Raw genomic sequence first — 26,429 nt, 5'->3', positions numbered from 1 at the left:
TGAGGGAATCTGTGCAAATATATTTTGTACTTTCAATTCTCTGCTGAAACTTCCCATTAGTTACTCATTATTATTTACACTACCTCCATTAGAATCTATGAAGAACTTATTATATGTGTTAAGGCTTACAGAATTTACATAACCTTTATTAATACAGTGTCCATACTATTAAAGCCTTCATTGTATTTTTCAAAGAGGGCTCATGGTACTTTATATTCTCTAAGGTCATATATTTGTTATCTTTTTATTTATTGGAGAATAAAATTCATGAGTCATGTGTATATATTTTTTCCTGAGATTGTCTTACTGTTTGCCAGAACTTTCCTGTGGAGAAGACTATGGCCAGACTGAGTTTCCACACTTGTAGGAGACTTCCTCTTTCAGCTGGTTCTAAAATAATTGTTTCTTTATCTTTGAAACATAGTCACATTTAGTTACTAATCTAGTAAAATCTTGAACATGTAGTCATTCTGTAAATTGTGTATTATGCTCTCTTTCCCTTTTTGGATCATACTATTATATTTAATTCTTCAGATTAAAGTCCTTATATGAGAAAATTGTTCTTATATTACATGTTTGAGCATTTTTTTCTGCACCACTATTTCTGTTTTCTTATTCAGGAACAATTTTCACATGTAGTATCTCTTCTCTATTTTCGTTTATCATGTTCTCCTTTTCTTTTCTCCATTTATTTGAGTGTGTTAGCCTCTATGTTCTGTGATTATATTTTCTTTTTTTTTTTTTTTTTTTTTTTTTTTTAAATATTTTATTTATTCATTTTTTCCCCCCAAAGCCCCAGTAGATAGCTGTATGTCATAGGTCCACATCCCTCTAGTTGCTGCACGTGGGACTCGGCCTCGCGCTGGACGGAGAAGTGGCGCCTTGGGGCTTGCCCAGGATCCGAACCCGGGCCGCCAGCATCAGAGCGCGCGCACTCAACCGCCAAGCCACGGAGCCGGCCCTGATTATATTTTCTTAAATCTTTATTTATTTTTGTGAGGACGATCAGCCCTGAGCTAACATCCTATGCCAGTCCTCCTCTTTTTTGCTGAGGGAGACTGGCCCTGGGCTAACATCCGTGCCCATCTTCCTCTACTTTATATGGGACGCCACCACAGCATGGCCTAACAAGCAGTGCGTGGGTGCGCACCCAGGATCGGGACCCGGGATCCGAACCAGCGAACCCCGGGCCTCCACAGCGGAGCGCTCACTCAACCACCTGCATCACCGGGCCAGCCCCTTTATTGTCATTTTTTGTTGTTTCTAATGTGGATTTTATTTGTCACATTTTTATCTTTCTCTTCTTTCCTGAATATAGCCTGTTCATTCGTAAATTCTTCGATTGTTTTATTTGTATTTAATGCCTTGTAGCTCTTTGCTTTTCTTTCATCAAGGATATGTGTGTGTGTGTATGTGTGATTGTGAGAGCTTTCTCCCCTCATCCTGGCATATTCCTTTTTCTGATGCATACTATTTGATTTTTATTTGATCAGTTGATCATTTTCACGTTTTTCCTTGGAGTATGTTATCCCTAGGATTATTGAATGATGGTTACTTTTTGGAGGTAGGTTACTTACTTGAAAGAAAAAATAGTGGGGAGTGAGTTGGTACAGCAGACAGATAGAATTTTCTTGTATGTTAACTTTGAACACTTAATCATCAACTCCATTCTGTACTCTTTCCTAAATAATATGTATCTAATTAGTGCGGTCATCATTAATATTCCAAAGGTTTCTTGGTAGTGATTTGGCCTCTATTTATTTCTCTTCAGTGACTGAAATCAGCTACTTCTGTGTCGATTGCCACCTAACATTTTCTCTATCTTACCACCACAACAGCCTGATCTTTAAAAAAATATATGTATATGTGGGATCCTCGTTCAGTCCTACATTGTATGTATATCATGAGTTTGGGGTGGCCCTTAGTCTGTCCATGTCTCAAGGACACCCCATTCCAAGTAAGTTTTCATTGGTTTTACCCTTCAGGGCTACACCACCTTCCCTTGGAGAACTCTGCCTATTCTCTCAAACACGAGAAGTATGCATATGCTCTTGAATATCTTTTAAAGTTTATTGAATTCACACTATATGGCTGATATTTTTCAGAGTTTGTAGTTAGGAAATATGCTTAATTCTCAATTTTAATGAAGATCATTTTTTTTCCTTCTTTTTACTCTATATGTTATTTAGTGGGCTCTTTGTCATGGTGCATAGCTTTTTAATGCCAGAAACAACGTTGACAGGATCTTCAATCTCATGTAGAATGGAGGTAAAATGATTAAAGTATGATACCCTTCAAGGGTCAGAGAGTTTTTTTTTAGAATATTTGGTAAGTATATTTGTTAAATACAACTTTATTTTATTTTTCCTGCCTTCGTTATTTTTCTTTGATCTCATGTTCATTGCATACAACCGACCCTCACCTGACATATTAGGGCCATGTTCTTATTATTTATACAATATAATTTAGCAAATAATATATACTTAGATCCAAACACTGTGATAAATTCTAGTGTTTTATACATGAGTGTGTAATGGACCCTGTTCTCAGGCGATTGTGATAAATTGGAAGAAATATTAAGCATAAACGAAAACGTCATTAAAAAGAAGAATGTTTGCTTTAGTGCAAGTATTTTCATGGTGTATAAAAGCACAATGGAAAATACAACTACCTTTTTTTAGGGAAGAGAAATTTAAAAATTGTCACAGATAGCTTAACTTCGAGGTGGATCTAAACAGATGGATGAGTTTTTTTTAAGTTGAGAAAGAACCAAAGAGAACATTATATTGAAAGGACAGGTATGTTGATGGAGTAGCCAGAATATGTGTTGTTGAAAGATGAGGGGCAGAGGGGACAAATATAGGTGATGGTGTTCAATGAGGTCATGGAAGTTAATTTGGGTACAATTATAAAAGGCATTGCATTCCATACAAAATATTTAAACTTTAGCCTGTAGAGGATTAGAAGGATTTTAAGCAAGACACATCTGTAACTGCACTGGAATTTTAGAAAATGCTGCCGTAGCAGTGTGGAGGATGGGTTGGAAAGGAAGTTGGAGGCAGGGAGACTAGATAGGAAGTTATTCCAACAGTACAGATGAGAGTCAAAGAGGGTCTAAACAAGATACTGACATGCTGCCTGCGTGTGAGTGGTACTCCTTCACGGTGTGCATACCGTGTGGCCCTGTTTGGTGGCCCTGTCATTGGGATAGGAGAGGAAAGATGTTTAGGATCCATTTCAGAAGAGGTAGAATTGATGGCCCTCATAACACGTTGGTCCTGAAGGGGTAAGAGAAGTGGATCCATAGAGTTATGAAAAGTGATAGGGATTTTCTTAACCCAAATGGAGAATTCAGGAGGAGGATCAGGATTTTGAGGGAAAGAAGTATGAGAGACTTTTAAGTGAAGTTTTGGTTATCTCGAGTTTGACTTTCCTGGATGACATTTGTGTGAAAATTAGTGGAGTTCAGGTTAGAGCCGGTGGATCCTTTCTTTTTTCCTGTCCATCTTCTTGTTCTGTACGTTAGTCCTACACGAGAATTAGTATAAGAACTGCTATTCTTACTACAAAAATTTATTGATAATGTTTCTGTTGCTATTGCTGCTAAACTGCTTCTTTGTGCTCTGAATATTGAATTAAGCAAAGTTCTGCTTATCACTGGATTATTTATTAGAGTGTATGCTGCGACTACTTTGAAGGGGTCTTAGCCCTCTGTGCTCTAGCTAACCATACTCTGATATTTCCGCGTGGTCACTGTCACATTTTCTCTTTCACTCTGCTGTTCCTCTCTTTTGCCTTGCCCTGTGCACTCAGATAAGCCTGTGTCCTAGTAAATAGCAGTGTGCATTTACAATATTTCTAAGGCTTCACTTATTCTATGGCTTCCTCTTAGCTTTTCCAAGGGATATTTATCTACCTTTTAAGCTTGTTGGGGAAAAATAGTATAGTTGCATTTTAACGCTCACAAAATCCATTTTTAACAAATCTTTATAACCCCCACCACAAGCATACTTAATTGACCATTCTGCACAAATATGAAAATATGTATCTATCCCTAAATGAACACTAACACATATAAAAAAAGGATCATCAAGGTATCACTCAGATAAAATACTGGATTTTAGTTTCTCTATTTCAATAAATACAGTGGGCCTTTTATCAGTAAAGATAATTGGTGTTTTAATTGTACCATGGATTTCTAGTTTAGGATTAACTTTGTAACCACCCTTTTATATCAGCTTCTTATCCTCTTTCAAACTTACTCTGGTCAAAATCCTTGATTTTATCCCCATTGTAGGGTTAAGATCCCTCTACTCTGTCAAAAGCCCAGCTAAGACATATTCAAGTGGGAAAACAACACGGGAAAACAAATGTGAACTTAGTACTCTTCGAAGCTCTTTAAGCTTTGTCTCTGTATTAATTTTGATCACCAGAAAAGCTCAACTTCTGGTCTTTACAAAGTTACAATTTTACATTGAAATCTTTTGGCTTTTATCTTTTTAATGAAACTGCTTCAAAGACAAGATCCATTATGTTGCTCCACATCTTTGTGACAAACACCTCTTGGAAATGAGGCTCAGGGGAGACTCTTCAGTGGGTTGTCAAGTGTCCCTCTAGGCTGTGAGTGTTGCGTAGCCTATTCTTGTTGAGTTCAGTTGGCTGTGCCAAGCCCAGCGTAAAACCTTACTATTAAGGGTTGTGGCATCTCTCAGGCAAGGCGATTTTTCAATTTCTTTATTCTCTGCTAGCAATTCTTAGTCTTATAATATCTGTCCTGTGATTTTTTGTAAGCTGCTTTAGCTTCAGGATGAAGATATTTACTTTTTAAAGCCCTTTTTTGGTCAAGTTTTTCTCAAAACTTGACCTTTTTCCAAATCTCTATGACACCATCCTCCTTTCCTGTCCACACCTGTCACCAGGGCTATTTCTAACTCTGTACTAAATTGGGTTAGGAAAATGGACTAAACCGATACTTCATAGAAATCTCTTCTTAATTCATGTATCTAAAAATATACTATAACTAAGATTTTATATAATATCCTATATCAGAAACATTAGTATACTAAAAATATTTAGCTTATTTAAAATTATTCCATATGAGGCTAAAATGCAATTAGGTAATTTTTTGTTTCCTAAGGAGTAACTGAGTAATGTAGGTAAAAAAATTCCTAAATTGTGTAATCAGTATTTTCAAATTTATTGGATGGTATGATTTATGTGGAGAGCAATCAGTTTTCTGTTTAAATTTTGCCTAGTTCAATTTCATATTTAGAAAGTGGTATGTGTGATTGATGATTAATTTTTAGATCACAAAATACTTAAATAAAAAGTCCAATTTTACGATTCAGTAACCTGAAATTGAAAAGGGTAAATTTGGGGGCTGGCCCCGTGGCCTAGTGGTTAAGTGTGTGCACTCCGCTACTGGCGGCCTGGGTTCGGATCCCAGGTGCACACCGACGTACTGCTTGTCTGGGCATGCTGAGGCGGCGTCCCACATACAGTAACTACAAGGATGTGCAGCTATGACATACAACTGTCTACTGGGACTTTGGGGAAAAAAAGGGAAAAAAAAAAAAAAAGGAGGAGGATTGGCAATAGATGTTAGCTCAGGGCCGGTCTTCCTCAGCAAAAAGAGGAAGATTGGCATGATGTTAGCTCAGGGCTGATCTTCCTCACACACACACAAAAAAGGTAAATTCGGACCTATCAAATTTCAATTCTTCATTATTTGGGTGTGGTCAATGAATACATTTTTAAAAGTTTTAGATGCGTTAAGTCACTGATTTTCTCCATACCTTTTCACTAAGGGAAGGAATAAGGTGCATGCCTGTATTTATCATTGCTTTCTGTTTTACAATATTTCTAACAGCATGCATTCCCCGGGAGTAAGGAGACAGCCTGAGATGTGAGTGTCCATCATTGTAAGGACGCTGATTGTGCTCATATCTTCCTTTCCATCTCCTTTGAAGGATGTCGGTTCTTTCTGGCACTGGAGGAGAATCACAAGTGGTTTGCTTCTTGGCTATACTTACTATCTTTTTGCTCTTAAAGGATCTTGTGTGATTTACTTATACTTTAACTTCTGAAGGGATTGCAAACTGAATCCAGACACCGGAAGGTATTCTGAAGAGATGGTGGCCAAAGAGGGGGTCTGTATAGGATTGAATCAAAATTACCAGTATTCCAGAGTGATAGAGAGAGACAGACAGAGACAGATGGAGACAGACAGAGACAGAGAGACAGAGAGAGACAGATACCTCAAGAAAACTCTTGTTTGAATTGTCGTGTCTGGAATTCTGGAACCAGTTCACATTCTAAAGGTATAGGATGGGAATTCTGAAAGGCTTTCTTCCAGAGGAGTGACATTATATGACATATATAAACTCCAGTATTTACTGGCATTAAACAAACAAACAAACAATGCCAGACCAGATTTGAAATCAGTGAAAAACATTCAATTATTTCCTCATTTTAATCACCCTGTTCAATTCTGCTTGTGTGTCAAATAAAGACATAATACCTCACTTCCATACTCACTGAATTCTTTTACTTTGATGGATGTTTGCAATTAAACTCTATTTACACACTTGGTTAATAAGGTTACACAAAATTACTCACATTTTTCATTGATTCTTTTTCTTTGTAGGCTTGAAAATGTCTAAGCGCATTGATTATGGTCAGTTGAATACGTTATGCCACGTAAGAGGACTACAATACAAGTAAGTTATTCAAGCATTTCTTTTTCTGTCATTCAAATGAATATGAATGTGTTGGTTTCATGGATAAAAGAGAGTAATAAACCAGTGTTGACTCTCACAGGTACCTGATTTACCACACAGATAAAAACGTTTGAAAACCTGCAAGTTATTTCTCCAGATGGAAGGGACAGGATATATATGCCATATTTTAAGGAAAAAAAATTAGTTTGAAGCAAACATACCTCATCCCTTGCTGGGCCCTTTCTGGTACTTAAAGAGTAGGCAAAAGGGAAAAAAAGCTTTAAATGGTTGAGAACACAAATCCTGAGTGAAAGGAGTACGTGAGCAGTGCACAGGAGACGCCTAGATGAAACATACTGGAGAACCAGGAAATACCCTGGCGCAAAGCTCGGGTCCCTAAGATATGTGATACTTGAAGATGTAATTTAAAAAAATCTAGTTTCTTGTTAACTCCTTACCCCAAGTTGGATTATTGAAATTATAAAACTAGTTGGCTTCTTCCATATCCATCAGAGTTTACCCACCCTCCCACCTTTCTTCACTAGGAGAAGACCTTGCCTCATCTTTTATGGGACTGCTGAAAAAATGCCCTAAGTGTACAGACTTTCTCTCTCTACTTGAAAACATCTCTAAGTCACATCTCTTAACCATTTCAAATTATTTCTCTATCTTCACCCATCTTTCCATTCTTTCTTTCTCAGAGAAAGGCAGGAGGGCATGCGTCTTTGATACTTCTTGGGTTTCTCCCAAGAATGAGTTTTCTTTTTCTATGCACTCCTGCGTCCTCCTCACTCCCAGTGCCTTTCAGCACAGGGTAAAGAATTAAGTGCATACGCTCTGGAGTTAGGTCGCTGGGTGTGAATCCTGGCTCAGCCACTCACCAGCTGTGAAGCAAAGTTACTTTGACTGGTTACTTTGACTGGTTGACTGGTTACTTAATTTCTCTTTGCCTCAGATTTCTCATTTGTAAAGTGGAGATAACAGCAGTACCCATTTCAAAGAGTTATTAGGAGGATTAAATCAGCTAATTTATGTAAAGTACACAGTGTCTGGCACACAGTAAAAGCTATATGTGTTTATTATTATTGTTGTTATTAAAAAAAACTCATCCAAGTTTTTAACTGTTGAACTTATATGCTGGTCCCTTTTCTAACACGGAATAAGCTAGTTAAGGGTTTTGGAGCCGAAAGCCTTCTTTCCTCTCATTTTCTTTTTGTTTCTAGCCCAGACATTTTTGTTTAAAACATGTTTCTAGATTTTTTTTTTTCCCCTTCAGGGATCATAATAAGAGAGATCAAATCATCTAGATCTGGGTCTGCCAAAGGATCCATTCTACATAAATCCATTTTGTCAGCCTCTGTCTTTCCGGTGTGATGATCCCTCCCAGACAGAGTTCTCTCATCAGACAGTCTTTTGGTCCAGGCCCCACCTGGCTGTCCTGCCTGACTTCCTCTATTAAGTCTCACATTTACTGCGCCTTCTCTTAGACATGAAATCTCCTGAATTGCCTGGAGGTTTTCTTTTGTGACACCAGCACCTCCCTTGGGCCTGGGAGGGGACACATTTTAGGGTAACTGCGTATAGGTTTTGGGTCATTCTTTTAGGAAAAAAAATATGATTACAAATACAAAATTAGCTAAGAAAATGAATATTTATTTTGAATGAGAAAATAAATTACAATGAATTAATGAAGGCTTGGCAATTCAGGTCCTTTTTCCCCCTGACATTTTTTTTAATGCAATTTACCAGAAATGCATACATAGAAATTATTTAAGTCTTTCAGAATTAAAAAGCTGAAATCAATGTATTTCTCCATATTTATTTATTCTTTATGTATTATGTGTTAAAAATGACCCATGTAATATACTTTCCCCTTACAACAAAAACAGAAAGGCTGAGAATCAAGTGATTCAAGGATTGAAATTTTTGTACATGAAACCTACCAAGGGCCTTAGTTTTGATTCACACCCCCCTCAAAAAAGGTTTCTTTTATTACAATAAAGGCAGTAGATTGGCATATTATTCTGGGATTTTCGATCAAAGGTAAAAGAAAAATTGAGTAACAAATGGGAATGATGTCACCTCGGATTTCTAAATTCTTAAATGTGGGACTTTTCATCTCTAGTAGACTGCATGTTGATCTTATGGCTTCCTACCCCATGACATTTAGCATAGAGTGCAAATGAATTGAATTGAATTACTTTCTGATGTTCAGGAGAAATGAATATCTTCTTAATGCTTTAAAAATATTTATGGGTTTTCTACCTGTCTTGATTATGAGGTAGATACATATTTATAGTGTGATTTTTTTTTCTTTTTTTAGTATTGTTTGGAGAGCTAACCATTTTTAAACGTGCTTTTTTAAAAAAAGGAGTAGCTTTTGTTAGTTGGATGTTCCAATTTTCTTCCTGGACTGTATGCTTTGGAGATAAACTTAAAGACGCCTTGAAGAATTTTTTCACTTGTCAAAGTACTCTGTGACTCGATCAGTCAGCTCTTATGTTCTAAAGGTCAATTTACTTAGTAATATACAGAGTAATATGGTTTAAAAAGTAATTTATGTTCTCCTAACTTTCAAATAATAGAAAAGAGAGGCTACATCTTTGCCACTGCATTTTCCAGTGTGGCCCAGTATTCTTGTAACTTCATACAGAAACCTTCAAACGTGTCTAAATTAGGAATTATAAAAGACAAAAACAGTCATGATGCCCATGCATTTGTGCATTTGTATGAAGTTAGTGCTTGTCAGTCAGCTTTGTGACTGGGATACAGCAAGAGCTCAATCTTTGTTAGTGATTAATATTACCAGTATCTAGCTGCTTATAAAGACAGGTGTAGTTATGCTGACTATGTTTTTTATGCTTATAGAGACTATAACTCACAAACAGGTTTTAGCCCAAAGTCCATTTATAAGTTGACTGTCCAGCATTCATCAATTTACCATAGACATAATATCATAGAATCAGACGATTGTACCACAGGAAGTCAACTCAGAAATCATCTAGTGGAAACCCCTTAATGTACCGATAATTAATTGTGCCCATTTTCCCAAAATGTATCTTTAAATTTTATACTTTTATAATAAAAAGATGAAAATTATAGTTAAAATTATAGTATTTAACTAAAATATAAAAATAGCATTCAGTAATTGTTTCTTTCACATTGCTTCAGGTTAAGGTAAATTCCATTAAATTAGTAGAGTATTAGAGGTTGAGAGAGACAAATGATGATTTTCAAGGAGGCTCCTGGACAATATTAAGGCTTTTAGAGTCTATTGATAATGGTTGATTCTTCATTATAACTATTTTTATTTCGAAATATATTGTCTTTCTTTTTCTTAGTGAGAGTGTTTTGCTAATTCTGTTGGTTTATCATAGACATTTTTGATATAAAAATGAAGATATGAAGAGATAGGTGATTTTTATTTTTAAGGAAATAAAATTTGGAAGAGAAAGGAGAGACAAGAAGAGCTTTAAAAAGATGGTTTATGTCCCCATACAAGAAATCAACTGAGCTGTGATCCCACGAACACTGCTTTGTCTGGAATGAAGTCAATTTTTATCTTGAACAATTTCCACTGACGACCACCAGTTGGGGCTGTCAATCCAGAGTAGATTTGTTGTCTTCTTGTGGTGGCAGAAAAATGTGGGCAGAGACAGATGGAATCTTGCATTTATTTAATAGATTATAAACAATTCGGAGGCTTGTAATTCAAGGTGTGCCTATTAATGTTATTTTACCTAATGTGCACGCTCTTATATCCAGCTGTCTAGGACAAGATTCTCTACCGGAGGCAGTAGTACTTCCTCCAGGGGGCATTTGGAAATGTGGACACATTTATAGGTGTCACAATGACTAGGAGGTGATATTGACACCGAGTGGGTGGGGGCTAGGCATTGTAAACAGTTTGCAGTGTGCAGTAAAATTCAGCACATTGTTCCATCCAAAATGCCTGTAGCCCTCTGTGAAATTGTGATTTATGATAAGAAATGTATATTTGGTCTTCGTCCTGATTCTGGTACAGAGCTCCTAAAACCCTAGGAATTTCCTAAGTGATGAGAGTGATAAAGGTGTCTTAGAGGGTTGGATTAGACGGTTGGAACTTTCTGCCCCACCCCCTGAGCTCCAGGGAGGGGAGAGAGGCTGGAAGTTGAATCAATTGCCAATGACCAATGATTTAATCAATCATGCCTGTGTAACGAAGCCTTCATAAAACCCCCAAAGGACTGGGTTCAGGGATCTTCCTGGTTGGTGAACACGTGAAGGTTCGAGGAGAGAAACGTGCCTGGAGAGGGCATGGAAGCTCTGTACTCATTCCCACATAACCTTGCCCTAAGAATCTCTTCCATCTGGATGTTCATCTGTATCTTTTATCATATCTTTTTATAATAAACCGGTAAATGTCAGTAAACTCTTTTCCTGAGTTCTGTGAGCCACTTTAGCAAATGAATTGAACCTGAGGGGGGGGTCATGGGGACCTCTGATTTTTAGCAAAATTGGACAGAAGTTGTGGGTAACCTGGTGACCTACTACTTGTGATTGGCATCTGAAGTGGAGTGGGAGCAGCGTTGTGGGACTGAGCCCTTAACCTGTGGGATCTGATACTATCTTCAGGTAGACAGTGTTAGAATTGAGTTGAGTTTTCAGACATGCTGCTGGTGTCTGAGAATTGCTTGGCGTTGTGTGGGAACCTCCCCCCGACGTTGGAATTGGGTCCATCCCTCTACCCTCTTAAGAAATACCAGCCTAGAGGATTTTTTCTTGGCTAAACTTTCTAAAGTTAGAGGAGTTGCTATAGATCATCTCTAAGATATTAACCATCAAATTTCCCTAAATCTTGATTCAAGAAACAAACTCATATTCTCATGAAAACCTGCTTCCTTTCTCCATTCTCTATCAATATTATCACAATTAGAGTCTAAGCTCCTGAGGGAAACAACCATGTGAGTTTGGTTCACTACTGCATTTTCATTGTCCATTTCAGTTCATGGTACATAGTTGGCCTTCAAAAAATATTTGCTGAATGCCTAGCTTTCACCCGATAATGGAAGCATGAAAATCTTTCAGGCATGTTTTATTCTCTTTTCTCTTTATTTCTCCATATGTTATACTTAGATTCTACTGTTCCTCTCTATTTCTAATGTTTGTTACTCATCTTTTATCCACTACTCAACTCTAGCTCTTTTATTACATGCCTCCAGGACTACCAAACTTACAATTGGAATTCCATCCTCAAATCTCTTCTTCATTCCTCATTGTGTACTACAAGTTAAATCTTTTTATTTTATTCGTATATTTTTAAGAGATTTTGTTTTTTGAGCAGTTTTAGGTTTACAGAAAAATTGAGCAGAAAGTACAGAGTTCCCAAATACTTCCTTACTCCTCCCTTCTAGTTTTCCATGTTATTAATATCTTCAATAATTATGGTATATTTGTTATAATTAATTAGCCAATATTGATACATCACTATTAGCTAAAGTCTATAGTTTACAATAGCGTTCACTGTGTTGTACATTCTGGGGTTTTTGACAAATATATAATGACATGTATTTACCACTACAGTATCATACAGAATAGTTTCACTGCTCTAAAAATGCTTCGTGCTCCCCTTATTCTTCTCTCCCTCCCTAATCCCTGGTAACCACTGATCTTTTTACTGTTTCCATAGTTTCCCCTTTCCAGAACGTCATATAATTGGAAAAATACAATATGGAGTCTTCTCAGATTGGCTTTTTTCACTTAGTAATATGCATTTAAGTTTCCTCCATGTGTTTTCATGGCTCAATAGCTCATTTTTTTTTGTCATCGAATAATATTCATTGTATGGATGCACCACAGTTTATCTCTTCACCAAATGAAGAATATTTTGGTTGCTTCCAAGTTTTAGCAATTATGACTAAAGCTGCTATAAACATTCATGCACAGGTTTTTGTGTGAATGTTAAGTTTTCAACTCATTTGGGTAAATACCAAGGAGTGCGATTACTGGATTGTATGGTAAGAGTGTGAGTAGTTTTGTAAGAAACCACCAAACTGTCTTCCAAAGTGGCTGTACCTCTGCATTTTCACCAGCAATGAATGAGAGTTCATCTTGCTCCACGCTCTTCACTGCAATTCATGTTGTGAGTATTCTGAATTTTAGCCATTCTTAATAGATGTGTAATGATACCTTGCTATTTTACTTTACATTTCCCTAATGACATATGATGTGGAGCATCTTTTCATATGATAATTTTCCATCTGTATATCTTTATGAGTTGTCTCTTCAGATCTTGTGCCCATTTTTTATTTAGGTTGTTTGTTTTATTATTGTTGCGTTTAAAGAGTTCTTTGTATATTTTGGATACCAGTCTCTTATGAGATAGGTGTTTTGCAAATATTTTCTCCCAGAGTGTGGATTGTCTTTTCATTCTCTCAACAGTATCCTTTGCAAGCAGAAGCTTTAAATGTTAATGAAGTCCAATTGATCAATTTTTCTTTCAGGAATTATGCTTTTGGTGTTTTATCTAAGAAGTCATTGCCAAACCCAAGGTCACCTAGATTATCTTCCTATGTTATCTTCTATGAGTTTTACATGTTTGCATTTTGCATTTTGGTCTATAATCCATTTTGAGTTAATTTTTGTGAAGGGTGTAAAGTCTGTCTCCTGATTCATGTTTTTTGCAGATGGATGTCCAGTTGTTACAGCACCATTTGTTGAAAAGACTGTCTTTTCTCCCTTGAGTTGCCTTTGCTCATTTGTCGATGATCCTTTGACTGTATATATGTGGGTCTGTTTCTGGGCTCCCTATTCTGTTTCATTGAATTGTTTGTCTATTCTTTTGCCAATATTACTGTCTTGATTATTGTAGTTTTACAGTAAGACTTGAAGTTGGGTAGTTATTTGTATATTTTTAAAATTAATTCAACAAGAATATGCACGCATACATTTCTCTTGTAAGATTGAAAACAATGCAAATAATTTTGAATTTTCTTTTGACCATTATCCTGACCATCACTTAATTTTAAACTCCTTCCCCATCCTCAGAGGTAACCAGTGTTAAATCAGTTACTGAGTAACTTTCTGGTACTTTTCTGTGCCTGCACATACATTTCAATAAACCAGTAGAAATTTATAGCATTGATGTTTAAGTGTGTGGTCTGTGTATATAAAGGATATATCATATTGTAATATCTATCTGCAATTTGCTCTTTTTTTCTATCCAATGTGTCTTAGAGATCTGTCTGTATTTGAAAAGATATAACTCATTTTTTTTAGCTCCTACATACTATTTCATGATGTCAATAAACTAACACTTTGTTTAACTACTACCCTACTGATAAACACTGAAGTTGTTTCCAGTTTTTCTCTTATTTCAAAAAATGCTGCAGTGAATACCCTTGTAAATGCCTTCTTATTTATGTGTGAGTATTTTTCTAGGGTAAAATACTAAGAAATGTCATTTTTGGGGCACGGGGAGCACACAAAGTCAATTCTGTGTAGATACCACCATATTTCCACACTCCTCTCTCTATACTGCGTTCTGAAAGGCTGGATCTGGGAATTTGCAAACCACATTTTGCAGGCTTCCTTGCCAGCTGCCTTCCCCCCTTAGAGTCTACCAATAGGAGGCACAGGTAGGAGATTAGAAATCAGAAGAGAAGAAACCATTCTTCTGCTTTCTCATTCTCTCTCCTGTTGCTGGTGACATTTCTGGAAATGGCTGTGTCCCTCTGCCTTTAGCCATGAGAGCCCTTCTTTGGTGGACCCACTGTCTGCTGTGTGGCCCCTACTCAGCATGTCTGGTCTTAGCAGTGGCTCCTCCTAGACAACCCCAGCGTCTCTCCTGATACTCTATACCGTGGCTACCCTTTTGAGGACTCAGCCTTGGGGATGCAGCTGTTTTGTCCAGTTACTCATCTATGTGTTAACTCACTCTCCTCTTTGGTTCTCTTAGTTCTACTTCAACAACTATATTTCTGTGTTACGTATCCGTATGTTTCAAATACTGAGGTGGTTTCTGTTTTTCTGATTGCATCCTCACTGACTCATTGAATTTCAGGACCAGAAATCTAATTTGTGGAGCCCAGTGCACAATGACAATGCAGGGCACCTTGATAAAAAATTGTTAAGAATTTCAAGATAGTGATAGTAGAGCATTAAACTCAGTGTGAAGACTGTCTGAACGTGGGTGCTATGCAAGGTCGCAGGCCACATGCCCACTCACGAAGCTGGCCCCGGTGACTCTCCTTGTTCATCTGTCACTTTTATGGCAGCAAATGAGAGAAGATATTTTCCCACACCCTCATCAAAACTTGAATTATCAAACTTTTATTGTAGCTGATGTTTATGAGCAAAAATTTTATTTTGTATAATTTGTATTTCATGAATTTATTGGCCACTTGAATCTCCTTTTCAATGACTTTCTGTTCTTAGCATTTGCCCTACTTTTTTCTATTGGGTTGTTTTGTAGCAATTATTTGCATTTTTTGGATATTAATCTTCTGTCAGGATTAATATATGTTGTGAACATTTTCTTTTTTATCACTTGTCTTTGACTTTTTTTCACAGTATCTTGTTATACAGAAGTATTTTAATTTTTATCTAGTTTAATTTTTTTCTTTTATGACTTTTTGCTGTTTGCATCTTGTTTTAAAAAGACCTACCTATCCCAACATTATTATTATTTTTTCTGATATATGCTTTTATAGTTTTCTCATGTTATTTCTTTGATACATCTAGGTTAATATATTTTAATACATTTCACTGCTCAAGACTATGCAATAACTTTTCACTGTATAAAAGACAAAATCAAATCCACATAGATATCAAACAGGTACCTCCAACTTCACAAATCTAGACAGAACTTTTGATTTTTTTCTCTCCACCTATTAATCTCCTGCTCTCACATTTTAGTAAATGGCAACTGTATAAATTCCAGTTGGTCAAGACCAAATCCTTGGAGTCATCATTGCCGGCTCTATTTCTCTTTCATACCTCAGATCCGATCTCAACGATATCCTGATGGCTCTACTTTCAAATATATCCAGAATATAACCATTTCTCACCACCTCCACTACAGCCATCCTGGTCCAGGGCAACAAATGCTCTTACCTAGATTATTGCAGAAGCCTCCTAATTGGTCTTCTTACTTCATCCCTTGCCCCTTTACAGTCTGTGGTTGGTGCAGTAGCCAGAGAAATCCTGTTAAAATATAATTTAGAACATGTCACTATTTGCTCAAAATATTCTAATGGCTTCGATATCACTCAGGGTAAAAGCTAAGATATTTACTGTGGCTTGCAAGGTTGTACATGATCTCACGTCCACTCCATCTCTGACCTCTTCTATATGAGACCCCCTAGCTTATTTTGCTCCAGCCACAGTATCTCCACGCTCTGTTCCTAACACACCAAGTGTGCTCCTGCCTCAAGCCTTTCTCACTTGTATTTTCTGTCTGGAATGATCTTTCCTCAGATGTCTACTTGCCTTTCTCCCTCGCTTGCCTCAGGTCTCTGCATTCTGCGACCAGCCTATATGAAATAGGTACTCTTAGCACTTATTTCCTGATTCTTGCTTTCATTTCTTAATGCATCTGACATATTATATAGTCACAGATTTATTTTTATTGTCTCCCCTCTCTAGATTGAAGACTTCATGAGGACAAGACTTGATTTATTTGCTGATATATTTCCAGTGATTAATCTCCCCTGTACCTAGTTTAATTTTATTTATCCTTCAAGGTCCAGATTGTCTCTTCATAGGTTTTCATTCTCCTACACATCTGTTCCGGGAAGACTGTAGGCTGGGAGTCTGAAGGAATGCATTCTAGACCTAGCTCTGTCTTTAGGTTCAATTGAGGTTCTTTGAATATCAGCTAAACTCTCAGGGCTTGGTTTTCTCATTTACAAAAGGACATAAACTTGATTTGATACAAGGAAACTTTTTATCCTAATACTATATAAAACTGAGGCTATATTTTTATCCACATTTTTATCTCAGTGAATGACAAAATTATCTACCCAGCAGTCCAAGCCAGAATCTGGAAAATCATACTAGAATCCCATTTTCCCTCCAACTTAGATACACAGTTGATAAGTCAATTGTAATCATATTACTCACGAGACCTTTTATAATTTGCCCCTTCCTGCATCTCCAGCCTCGTCCCCCACTGACTCTCTCTCTCCTCCCTAGCCATAACAATAGCTTGTAGTATCTTGACTATACCTGCACTATGTTATTGAAGGAATTTTTATGTTTGCTTATACTGAAGTTTCTGTCTGGAATACCATTCTCCCATTCGCCTCCATCCACCAGTAAATAGGCAAACTAATCTTTATTTTCAAGTCTGCAATCTCTTTCTCCAAGAAGAGTTTTCTGATGCTTCTTCTCCCTGATATGATTCCCTTCTCCATTACCACTTTACTCTGTATAGTTTTCTATCAGACCACTCAATAATTTCTTATGCATTTTTTTTTTGAGGATGATTGGCCCAGAGCTAACATCTGTTGCCAATCTTCTTTTTCTTTTTTCTCCCCCAAGCCCCACTGCACAGTTGTATATCCTAGTTGTAGCTCCTTCTAGTTCTATGTGGGATGCCGCTTTAGCATGGCTTGATGAGCAGTGAGTAAGTCCACACCCAGGATCTGAACCATCGAACCCTGGGCCACCAAAGTGGAGCGTGTGAACTTAACTGCTATGCCAGCGGCCCCTGCATTTTTTTTAAAAGTTTGTTTCTCTCTGTTTTGATACAGACAGCTCCTTGAAGTTTGTATCCATTATGTTGGGGTAACTGCTAATATGATGTGACAAAAAAGACTCAAAAATACTGTGATTTAAATGAAAGATTTCTTTCATCCTTAGTAGTCTGGAGGTGGGTGCTCCATGTGTGTAGAAGCTCTACCCCCATGAAGTCACTCAGGGATGAATGTTTTGACATTGGCTTGTCATTTCCTTGTCAGTACAGTTGAAGAGGTCATTGCTGCATCTGGGTTCCACTCCATGGAAAGGAAAAGTGTGAAGTCAGGGACAAGCAATTTCCTATTTGACAAAGGAGCAGAATTTCTATGATCACTTCTTACATTCCACTGGCAAGAAATTTGTCTTATGGCCAAACCTAGTTGAGAGGATGTTGGGAAATGTAGTCTTTAGCTGGGCAACCATGTGTCTGGGAAGAAGTAGAGAGTGAATTTGGGAGAGGTCATTTAGTAGTCTGTCAACCCTAACAGAAAACCTATCTTATTAATCTTTCTATCACTGGAGTCTAAACTACTCTAGAGGCTCAATAATGAGAGAATGAATTTTTAATGAGAGAATGAATAAATATCTTGAGATTATTTCTATTTTCCAACTCATTATTTCTCTGTGAAGCATTTTGGAATTTCCATGAATATTTCTTCAGGTTTATTATTTTCCTATTCCAGTGTCTCTGATCTGATCTTTAACCCATCCACTGAGTTTTTAATTTTAATAATTACAATTTTCATTTTGAGGAGTTCCACTAAGTTCTTTTTTTCAAATTTGCCTGGCCATTCCTGACAATCTTTTGTTATTGATCATCACTGTGACTCCATCTTTTATTTCTGTTAATATTTTATACCTAACTATTCTATATATAACATATGAAGATTTATAGGATTTAGGAGTGTAAATCTGATGTTGGCTGTTTCTGCAGACTTGCACTCATGGTAAAATGTCTTTGCAGTTAATCTTTCTGTGTAAGATTTGCTTATTCTTAACATGTAGTAACATGTGCCTTAAATTGAGGGTAACTTCTCCCGGAAAGAATGTATATCGGTTTTTTTCCCTGGAACCTGGGTGCACCACCAAGCTTGGACTACTTCATTCTCCTTCAAGAGTTTTTCTCCAAAGCAGAGTTCTCAGGCTGGGCTCCCTTCTTTTCTCCGGGTTCAAGGCTCACATTCCCTCCAGCAGTGCTCCTAGCAGAGTGACTGCCCTCTTCACAACCCTACCCCTCCTCTGTCCCTGTTGCTCACATCTCAGGTACCCACTCACTTTCCTTTCCCTTTTCTTGCAATGCGATAGTCTCTGGAGACCGGATTACCTCTTGTAAGACCAGCAATGCACCCAAAAGTTGTTATGCAAGGTGTGTACAACAACGAGGTTCTTCAGAGAGTCAAGGTGCCGTGGTGTAGGTAGCTTGAAGATTCTTCTAAGGTATGCTGTTCTGCACTGCAGGACGATGAGTGCCGGATACTTCTTCTTTAACAGTTTTGTTCCAGTGATGAGAAGGTTCCTCAGAGTCATTGTCTAGGTCCTTTTTATTAAGGAAATCTCTTTCTCATGGCTAGAATGTCCAGTCTTAATAACATGTAACATGATAAGAACTTCATTCATATATATTGTCGAAGGAAGATTTAAGGTTGACTCAAACTCTGTCCTTATTCCATTGAAAATGGGTTTATATCCCCACATTTTTAATAAAATGAACATTTTGTTACTGTATGCTATATATTCTGTACTTGGATTTATATTACTAGTTATCATTTTTACATGCCTAATATCTTGTAAACGGTGGGCCAGAGCTTTACATTTATTACTTCCAACTACTGCAACAATCCTAAAGGTAGTCCTTTTCTAGAGCTAAAGAAATAAATGAGAGGTTGAAATACCTTGTATAAGGATAAATCACAACTTCAGCTTCATATGCAAATCAGATATTTGTTCTCAAAATAGGGAGAACTTGAGTTGTTTTAGGGGAAGTAAAATTTTATAACAGATTAATCTCTCTCTGAAAAGTTTAGATTCAGTCTTCAAGTTATATTTTTGCCCTTAACTTTGTCAAAAGAGATCTTTTAATTTTTTCCAAGAACTTCATGAAATTGAAAAGTTAGAGATTAATCTTTATGATTAATTAGTTGCAATAGCATGTGGAACTCCTTTGAAAAATATAATTTTGAACTGATCGTGTCATTGGCTAATGAGCTTAGTCCATAGATAAGGAAGATGATCAAATGAATTTATAACAGAAGACTAATGTTCCCAAAAATGTTGAGAATAAAAAGGAGACTGAATAGAGTGACACCTTGTAGTGGCATTACCTGAAGGCCTCTGATTGATTGATCTTTTCATTTAAATCTAGGGCATATTCAACTCATTGGCATTATTAAAGGGCATTTTTTCTTCAACATAATATTGTAATAAGGATAAAATCCATTATATATAATATAATATATAATAAAATAAATATATAAATCCATTATATAACATATATTATATCCACGTATATTTTATATATATATAAAATCAGCTCAATTCATATCAAATTGCACCTGTTCCTTTTTCTAATGTGCAAGGATAATATTCATATTTCTTTCAATTTTCATCAAATAAATGTGTAGATGCTATAATATTTGTAAGACAAATTCAGGAGGAAAAATAGATTCAACTTTTACTACTTGTTTTAATTAATTTAAAATAAAAAATGTAAATTACCTTAGGGCAATCACATAAATATAATTAATCAATAGGTATTTTATTAAAAGCTTATTATGTCCTCAGACTTGTGAGCAGAACTGAATGGGATGGAGAAGATATACTGCAGTAGTTAGGGTGTTTCTAGCTGCTAAGCTAAACCCTAAATCTCAGTGGCTTAACACAGTAGAAGTTTATTTTTTCCCCACATTAAGCCCTACAAGGGCATTTTTGACTGGTAGGCTGTTCTTATGGTTTAGGAACTCAGGCTTCTTCCAAATTTTTGCTCTCCCAACTTTTTCATCTGGCTTCCAAGTCCGCCCTGCTCAATTGCTTCAAGCTGGAGGGGGAAAGACATGGAAAACTCCCTATAGAAGGGTTTTTTGGGAGGTTGGGGGAGATTTTGATGGGGCTGGTCCTGAAGTGGTGTACATCACTCCCACCCTCTCTTCTATATTCCATTGGCTAGAAGGCAGCCATGTGGCTACACGTAACTGCAAGGGAGACTGGGAGATGTGGTCTAGCTGTGTGCTTAGGAAGAAGAAGACACGGTTTGTGGTAGCATAGATGAATCTGTGAGATAGATGTAAAATCACTGAATTTTAGACCTGGAATTGTTCTTTTTTAGATATATATCTATCATTTTGTGGATAAGGAAATGAGGCATATGTAGTTTAAATGACCTGTCTACGTTTATATAAAGTAGAAAAATTAATACACAAATTCAGTTATCTTGACCTCAAGCCTAAGTTCTTCCATTTCTCATCATAGGCACAGTCTAACAGAGGAGGCAGAGAGTAACCACACATCATGCATTTCCGGAACCCTGCCAAGGTCGTGGACTGGTGCTCCCTCCCCTGACCTGGGACAGTGTAATTGGTGTACAGCCCACATACTTATCTTTTTTTTTTTTTTGTGGGGAAGATCAGCCCTGAGCTAACATCCATGCCAATCCTCTTCTTTTTGCTGAGGAAGACTGGCTCTGAGCTAACATCTGTTGCCAATCCTCTTCCTTTTTTTTTTCCCCCAAAGCTCCAGTAGATAGTTGCATGCCATAGTTGCACATCCTTCTAGTTGCTATACGTGGGACGCGGCCTCAGCATGGCCGGAGAAGCGGTGCGTCGGTGCACGCCCGGGATCCGAACCCGGGCTGCCAGTAGCGGAGCGTTTGCACTTAACCGCTAAGCCACGGAGCGGGCCCCACATACTTATCTTGATTGATCCATGTAGGCATTTAAAAATTTTAGCATAACACCCTCAAGGTCCATCCATGTTGTTGCTAAGCAAAGTATGGTATGACAGAGAAAGCCAAATACCATATGATTTCACACGTATGTGGAAGATAAAACAACAACAACAAACAAACACACATGTATACAGACATTAGATCGGTGGTTACCAGAGGGAGCGGACAGGCGAAAGGAGTAAAAAGGCACACGAGTGTGGTGACAGATGATAATTAGTCTTCGGATGGTGAACATGATGTAGTCTACACAGAATTCGAAATATAATGATGTACACTTAAAATTTACATAATGTTATAAACCAATGCTACTGCAATAAAAAGTAAATAAAACTGCTTTTAAAAAGAAATTTTAAAGTAAGTTACTGTTTTAGTCTGCTCGGGCTGCCGTCATGTAATACCATAGACTGACTTAAACAACAGCAATTTATTTCTCATGTTCTGGAGGCTGGGACGTCCAAGATCAAGGAGCCAGTCAATTCAATTTCTGGTGAGAGCTCTCCTCCTGGCTTGCGGATGTCCGCCTAATTGCTGGGTCCTCACGTGGCCTCTCCATGCTTCGGAGAGCAATCTTTCCTCCTCTTCTTTTTTTTTTTTTTTTAATTTTTTGTTTATTGCAGTAACATTGGTTTATAACATTGTAAAAATTTCAGGTGTACATCATTGTACTTCTATTTCTGCATAGATTACATCATGTTCACCACCCAAATACTAATTACAACCCATCACCACACACATGTACCCAATTATCCCTTTCACCCTCCTCCCTCCCCCCTTCCCCTCTGGTAACCACCAATCCAATCTCTGTCCCTATGTGTTTGTTTATTGTTGTTATTATCTACTACTTAATGAAGGAAATCATGAGGTATTTGACCTTCTCCCTCTGAGTTATCTCACTTTGCCTTATACCCTCAATGTCCATCCATGATGTCACAAATGGCTGGATTTCATCGTTTCTTATGGCTGAGTAGTATTCCATTGTGTATATATACCACAGCCTCTTTATCCATTCGTCCCTTGATGGGCACTTAGGTTGCTTCCAAGTCTTGCCTATTGTGAATAATGCTGCAATGAACACATGGGTGCATGTACCTTTACAAATTAGTGTTTTCAAGTTCTTTGGATAAATACCCAGCAGTGGGATGGCTGGATCATATGGTAGTTCTATCCTTGATTTTTTGAAGAATCTCCATACTGTTCTACATAGTGGCTGCACCAGTTTGCACTCCCACCAGCAGTGTATGAGAGTTCCCTTCTCTCCACATCCTCTCCAACACATGTTGTTTCCTGTCTTGTTAATTATAGCCATTCTGACGGGTGTGAGGTGATATCTCATTGTAGTTTTGATTTGCATTTCCCTGATAGTTAGTGATTTTGAACATCTTTTCATGTGTCTGTTGGCCATCTGTATATCTTCTTTGGAGAAATGTCTGTTCAGGTCCTTTGCCCATTTTTTAATTGGGTTGGTAGTTTTTTTGTTGGTAAGATGCATGAGTTCTTTATATATTTTGGAGATTAAGCCCTTATCAGAAGTATGGTTTGCAAATATCTTCTCCCAATTGTTAGGTTGTCTTTTCGTTTTGTTGATGGTTTCCTTTGCTGTGCAGAAGCTTTTTAGTTTGATGTAGTCCCATTTGTTTATTTTTTCTATTGTTTCTCTTGCCCGGTCAGACGTGGTGTTTGAGAAGATGTTGCTAAGACTGATGTTGAAGAGCGTACTGCCTATGTTTTCTTCTAGAAGTTTCACAGTTTCAGGTCTTACATTCAAGTCTTTAATCCATTTGGAGTTAATTTTTGTGTATGGTGTAAGGTAAGGATCTACTTTCATTTTTTTGCATATGGCGGTCCAGTTTTCCCAACACCATTTGTTGAAGAGACTTTCTTTTCCCCATTGTATGTTCTTGGCTCCTTTGTCAAAGATTAGCTGTCCATAGATGTGTGGGTTTATTTCTGGGCTTTCGATTCTATTCCATTGATCTGTGTGTCTGTTTTTGTGCCAGTACCATGCTGTTTTGGTTACTATAGCTTTGTAGCATATTTTGAAATCAGGGAATGTGATACCTCCAGCTTTGTTCTTTTTTCTAGGATTCCTTTAGCTATTTGGGGTCTTTTGTTGTTCCATATAAATTTTAGGATTCTGTGTTCTATTTCTGTGAAAAATGTTGTTGGAACTTTGATAGGGATTGCGTTGAATCTATAGATGGCTCTAGGAAGTATGGACATCTTAACTATGTTAATTCTTCCAATCCAAGAGCACGGAATATCTTTCCATTTCTTTGTGTCTTCTTCAATTTCTTTCAGAAATGTTTTATAGTTTTCAGTGTACAGATCTTTCACCTCTTTGGTTAAGTTTATTCCTAGGTATTTTATTCTTTTTGTTGCAATTGTAAATGGGATGGTATTCTTAATTTCTCTTTCTGCTACTTCGTTGTTAGTGTACAGAAATGCAACTGATTTTTGTATGTTGATTTTGTATCCTGCAACTTTACCATATTCGTTTATTACTTCTAAAAGTTTTCTGGTGGATTCTTTAGGGTTTTCTATATATAAAATCATGTCATCTGCAAATAGTGACAGTTTCACTTCTTCCTTTCCAATTTGGATCCCTTTTATTTCTTTCTCTTGCCTGATTGCTCTGGCTAGGACTTCCAGTACTATGTTAAATAGGAGTGGTGACAGTGGGCATCCTTGTCTGGTTCCTGTTCTTAGAGGGATGGCTTTCAGTTTTTCACCATTGAGGATGATATTAGCTGTGGGTTTCTCATATATGGTCTTTATTATGTTGAGGTACTTTCCTTCTATACCCATTTTATTCAGAGTTTTTATCATAAATGGATGCTGTATCTTGTCAAATGCTTTCTCTGCATCTATTGAGATGATCATGTGATTTTTATTCTTCATTTTATTAATGTGGTGTATTACGTTGATTGATTTGCGAATGTTAAACCATCCCTGCATCCCTGGAATAAATCCCACTTGATCATGGTGTATAATCTTTTTAACGTATTGTTGTATGCAATTTGCTAGTATTTTACTGAGGATTTTTGCATCGATGTTCATCAGTGATATTGGCCTGTAATTTTCTTTTTTTGTGTTGTCCTTGTCTGGTTTTGGTATCAGGGTAATGTCAGCTTCGTAGAATGAGTTAGGGAGCTTCCTCCCCCCCTCAATTTTTTGGAAGAGTTTGAGAAGGATAGGTATTAAGTCTTCTTTGAATGTTTGGTAGAATTCACCAGGGAAGCCGTCTGGTCCTGGACTTTTATTTTTGGGGGAGGTTTGTGATTACTGTTTTGATCTCCTTACTGGTGGTTGGTCTATTCAAATTCTCTACTTCTTCTTGATCCAGTTTTGGAAGGTTGTACGATTCTAAGAATTTATCCATTTCTTCCAGATTGTCGAATTGGTTGGCCTATGGCTTTTCATAGTATTCTCTTATAACCTTTTGTATTTCTGAGGTGTCTGTTGTAATTTCTCCTCTTTCATTTGTGATTTTACTTATTTGTGCCTTCTCTCTTTTTTTCTTGGTGAGTCTAGCTAAAGGTTTGTCAATTTTGTTGATCTTTTCAAAGAACCAGCTCTTGGTTTTATTAATTTTTTCTATTGTTTTTTTTGGTCTCTATTTCCTTTATTTCTGCTCTGATTTTTATTATTTCCCTTCTTCTACTGATTTTGGGCTTTGTTTGTTCTTCTTTTTCCAGTTCCTTCAGGTGCATTGTTAGATTGTTTATTTGAGATTTTTCTTGTTTGTTGAGATAGGCCTGTATCACTATAAACTTCCCTCTTAGAACTGCTTTTGCTGTATCCCATAAATTCTGGCATGTCGTATTTTCATTTTCATTTGTCTCCAGGTATTTTTTGATTTCTTCTTTGATTTCTTCATTAACCCAGTCGTTGTTCAGTAGCATTTTGCTTAATCTTCACGTATTTGTGGCTTTTCTGATTTTCTTCCTATAGTTGATTTCTAGTTTCATACCATTGTGGTCAGAAAAGATGCTTGGTATTATTTCAATCTTCTTAAATTTATGGAGACTTGTTTTGTGGCCTAATATGTGATCAATCCTGGAGAATGTTCCATGTGCCTTTGAAAAGAACGTGTATTCTTCGGTTTTTGGATGGAATGCTCTGTATATATCTACTAGGTCCATCTGTTCTAGTGTGTCGTTTAAGGCCAATGTTTCCTTATTGATCTTCTGTTTGGATGATCTATCCGTTGGTGTAAGTGGAGTGTTAAAGTTCCCTACTATTATTGTGTTACTGTCTATTTCTGTTTTTATGTCTGTTAATAATTGCTTTATATAGTTAGGTGCACCTACATTGGGTGCGTAGATATTTACAAGTGTTATATCCTCTTGTTGGATTGTTCCCTTGATCATTATGTAATGCCCTTCTTTGTCTCTTTTTACAGTTTTTGTTTTAAAGTCTATTTTGTCTGATATGAGTACTGCTGCCCCAGCTTTCTTTTCATTGCCATTTGCGTGGAGTATCTTTTTCCATCCCTTCACTTTCAGTTTGTGAGTGTCTTTAGGTCTGAAGTGTGTCTCTTGTATGCAGCATATATATGGGTCTTGTTTTTTTATCCACTCAGCCACCCTATGCCTTTTAATTGGAGCATTTAGTCCATTGACGTTTAAAGTAGCTATTGATAAGTATGTACTTACTGCCATTTTTTAACTTTTTTTTTCTCAGTGTTTTAGTAGTCCTTCTCTGTTCCTTTCTTCTTCTATACAGAATTGATGGTCACTTTAGTTTGACCTCTGTCTGAAAGCTGTACTCCTTAACTCCCCTCCTCCCTCCTTTTATGTTTTTGATATCATATCTAACCTCTTTTTTGTGCATTTGTATCCATTACATTCTAATCATGGAAATAGATAATTTTTCATATTTGTGGTCTTCTCTTTTCCCCTTAAATCAGTCCCGTTAACATTTCTTGTAGCACTGGTTTCTTGGTGACAAACTCCTTTAACTTTTGCTTATCTGGGAAAATTTTGATTTCTCCTTCCATTTTGAATGATAACCTTGCTCGGTAGAGTATTCTTGGCTGTAAGTTTTTTCCT

General features: G+C 37.0%; 1 long non-coding RNA gene across 2 annotated transcripts in view; it reads right to left on the bottom strand.

The window, feature by feature from the left end:
• LOC147913003 (uncharacterized) overlaps positions 1-26,429 on the bottom strand; it is a 70,713-nt gene that overhangs the window by 42,028 nt on the left and 2,256 nt on the right. For both annotated transcript variants that reach the window (XR_015549206.1, XR_015549207.1), the window contains exon 2: positions 15,813-15,902. This is a non-coding gene — a long non-coding RNA (uncharacterized LOC147913003). The remainder of the gene's footprint in view (positions 1-15,812; positions 15,903-26,429) is intronic.

Source organism: Ceratotherium simum, chromosome 31, assembly GCF_057802395.1.
Source record: "Ceratotherium simum simum isolate JZ-2026a chromosome 31, ASM5780239v1, whole genome shotgun sequence".
Classification (NCBI taxonomy): domain Eukaryota; kingdom Metazoa; phylum Chordata; class Mammalia; order Perissodactyla; family Rhinocerotidae; genus Ceratotherium; species Ceratotherium simum.
Note: the sequence above shows the minus strand (reverse complement) of the source record. Positions and strands in the feature narration are given on the sequence as shown.